This window comes from Anser brachyrhynchus (assembly GCF_964034855.1).
Source record: "Anser brachyrhynchus genome assembly, chromosome: 2".
In the NCBI taxonomy this organism is placed as follows: Eukaryota; Metazoa; Chordata; class Aves; order Anseriformes; family Anatidae; genus Anser; species Anser brachyrhynchus.
In genome coordinates, this window is record NC_137695.1 from 82,972,738 (window position 1) to 82,976,401 (window position 3,664).

A 3,664-nucleotide genomic window follows, 5' to 3' on the forward strand; every position below is an offset into this window, starting at 1 on the left:
TTCTTGTATGAAGCTTTCAAACCAATCTTACCTGTTGCAGATCGGAAGAAAGCTCTCACAGAGTAAGATGAAGCAGACTGAAGACTAAAGATAAATTTGCTGCTAATAACTCAAAAACCAAAGAATTTCCTTATAAACTAACAGACAGCCAAGCAACTGCTTAACCAAGCAATTATCAATTGCCAAAAATGATTAGTTTTGGAAATTACCAAAATAAGTCAATCAGAAACTCGAATCAACAGAAAGAAGTGCAAAAATCCAAATATTTCATGGTGCCCTGCATCTCAATTCCCCGTATCTCCCTGCACTCTCTTCTCTTCACCTCTGCGTACTAAACAGCTGGTCCACATTAAACACTTGTTAACATAAATGTTCAAACTTAACTCCTGCATAGTTTTAAAGTGCTTTGTGGTGGTTTTTGTTGTTGTTGTTTTTCTGAGCAGTATAAGCCTGAATTTGGTTCAGATGCACAGTACATCAGAGCAATTGTTGATCATGAAGACCCAATTTGAGCACGTGGGCTCTGGTGGCAACAGCAAGGTCAGCTCAGCACTAAGGATGCTCAACCCATTCCTCTCTCCCAGCATCGAACACAACAGCAGCAGCAGCAAAAGGATGACAAGCAGTTCTCAAAGATTTCACACCACAATTAAAAATGAGTTAGGAAAATACACTGTTGCAGCAGAGTTATTTCGATGTGAATTATGGAATATCTGAAAAACCCTGAAGGAACGGATACCTAAGAAAAAAGCAAAATACCCAAGTTTCAAAGGACTATTTTTAGTGGTGAGATGCAATATGCTTTACACGCCCATTTTCTTCAAAGTGCATCTGCTGACAGTCTAAATTTGGTCTAGCGAAAGAACGTGATTGGAGGTTGTGGGTTCTGCACAGAGGATTTCTGTTTAATGGTAAATGGAATCGAGACCACTAACTCTTTCCTGTAAAGCTTTTAATATAAAATCATTGAATTTCATAGCAAGTTCTAGACTCTCTTTTAAAATTCAAAAACCAAAAATGATGACGGGCAGCATGATTAGTCTCAGGCCTTTTGCCTCTTCATCCCCAGTACAGATGGCAAACTATCGCTATACAACTTATGTAAGTATCGACAAATACTTTTATTTAGACAGGAAGCTAATATTAAGAAAACTTTCTGCATATGTTAACAGTGAATGGTTACAATCCTCAACATTTATTGCTCCTTGAACATAGTGGAAATTGTGAAACAAGTATCCCAGAACACATCACCCCAGGATGTCTTCTCACTACTCTTACAAGGCAGGTAGATTTTTGATCTCTTTTTCAAACAAACTGGAAGGAAGTTATCCTTTAAAAGATACAACTGTCGATACAAAACAGTTCTCCTTTGACCTAAGAAAGTATTATTTATATAGGTACTCATAAATCTTTCCACCCTTATAACCATTTCTGTTTTGAAACACTGTGACAGATGTGACAGGAGCTGTCACAATTCCAGCTCTCTCCTACACCCTTCTTCCCAGCCTCTTAGAGAGTGGACTGCAGTCTTGCTGCCTGCTTAGTTACATATAACTAAATGGAGACACTGCCGTTGTGAGCAAATAAGAATACTCATTCTGCTTTTAGCTCTAAAAATGACTTTTTTTTTTCAAGTTACTTTTCCTGCAGAAATTCTGTTACAACCTTCCATGGAAATTTTAAGCACCGTCATTTTAAGCACTTAAATTTCAGAACAACCCTACCTTTCCCAGAGATAAACAAGAAGACTTCAAAATTAGACTGCTGAGCACAATCTAATCTAAAGCCTCTAAAACCAACACCACAATGCAGATGCAAAGTCTGGCGTGGCTACGAACACAGGAAGCCCTGTTATTCCACATTCCCCACAAGCAGAGGGTTTTCTTAATCTGACTGCTGCCACAAACTGTGGAGCACTCCTGTGAGCCATCACCTCATTTCATAAAGACTTACAGTGCTTTTGCAGAGGCCTTACTGAGCAATCAGAACTGAACCAGCAGTTCAACCCGGGCAGCAAGAATTTGGTCTATATGAGCAGTAGCATCCAAGGCAACCTTGCTAAACATAAATAAGAAAATCTGCAGTCACTGCAGATCACCTGCAACCCAGAGCAGTTGAATGGAAAAATGCCTGGACACCGATTTTTCACAAGTTTACCTAGTGACTTGAACGTAAGCACTAAACGCATGGCTTTATTAAGAGGAAAGCACCTGCAATTAGTAACAGAAACAATTCAAAGTTTTTAATTCCTCGTTCAATTAAAGAACACTTGGTCTGATCACACTTGTCATCAATGAAAAGAACAGCAGAGGAATACTGGCATCCTGTCCTTTTCTAATTTACGAGATACAGATTAAGTTACTCATTTATAAATTGAGATAATATTTAGCTATTAGTTGTTTCACACAACTAAGCAATAAAAAAACATTAATCTTGATAATTTCTCAGTAACGTTACAGACCCATTAAAAAACTAATAATCTACAAATTACTGCAATATGACAGTCAACTACTCCTAGAAACTTTCCGAATCCACGCTATAAAGCGAGCTAGGATTTTGCAAAATGAAGGAATATCACCGAAAAGTGAACATTTACAACACCTTTTAGAATTTTTGCGTTTATTTCTTTTTTTTCAATCAGAATAAAAACGTTTTGCTCTAGCTTCTCATGATAGCATTTGCACCTCACACTAGAAACACTCTAATAAATTTACACATGACCAAATAAAGTCATGTGCACTGATATGTTTATAGCTGAGGCAATTGTATGAGAATTAAAAATATATTTGACTTACTGGTAAAATCAGAGTGGATACATTGAACGTAGACTATTAACGGTGGGCTACATAAAGATATCTGCTCATTTTCAAATGATGATGATGATGAACACTTTTTGCACTGAAACAGATGAGGCTTCCTCTGGTGATGTTTTGTGCACTTTCCAGGTACTTTGTGGCATTAAAACACTTTCACAGATGAAGCCGGGATGTTTCATTTCTCTCTGAGAGATGCAGGTTCGCTGGTGGAGCACACTGGCATTCTTCACAGAAAGCGCAGTCAGGCATTGGGACGGGTTGCCCAGGGGAGTGGTGGAGTCCCCGTCCCTGGGGGTGTTCAAGGAAAGGTTGGACGTGGTGCCTGGGGACATGGTTTAGTGGGTGACAGTGGTGGTAGGGGGACGGTTGGACCAGATGATCCTGGAGGTCTTTTCCAACCTTAATGATTCTGTGATTCATTCATTGTCATTCATTGTTGCTGGCAGGCACATCTACAGAAGACAAAGAACAAAGCAGTTAAAGTCCACTTTAGGTCATGGTGATATCCAAAATCTGGTTGTGAAGATGATCTTAAGAGTGTGCGAAACGGAGCGAGGGCTTTGCCGTGAGAAAAACGAAGACATAAGCAGCTTACTCAGCTCACTCGTTGGGATAAAAACCCAACTAGGAGTTCGTAGCGTGAAGTTTATCACACCCAGCCGTTAGAAAACGCGGGGACCCTCACAAGCACCGCTGAGAAAGCCGCTCTGCGGCCGCAGCCCCGCACCGACCCCCCCCACACACGCAGCCCAGCCCGCAGACAGCAAGCCCCGAGAGCAAGCGGCGCCCCCCAGCCCCCCGCTGCCGCCCGGCACCCCGCGACCAGCCGCCCCCTTCCCAGCACCGAC

At 41.1% G+C, this 3,664-nt stretch overlaps 1 protein-coding gene across 6 annotated transcripts in view; it reads right to left on the minus strand.

Annotated features, from left to right (window-relative positions):
* The window catches only part of LOC308190955 (uncharacterized protein), a 74,813-nt gene that overhangs the window by 71,017 nt on the left and 132 nt on the right, over positions 1 to 3,664 (minus strand). For all 6 annotated transcript variants that reach the window (XR_013947590.1, XR_013947591.1, XR_013947592.1 and 3 more), the window contains exon 2: positions 2,796 to 3,268. The gene's annotated coding sequence lies outside the window, so the exon portion shown is untranslated. The remainder of the gene's footprint in view (positions 1 to 2,795; positions 3,269 to 3,664) is intronic.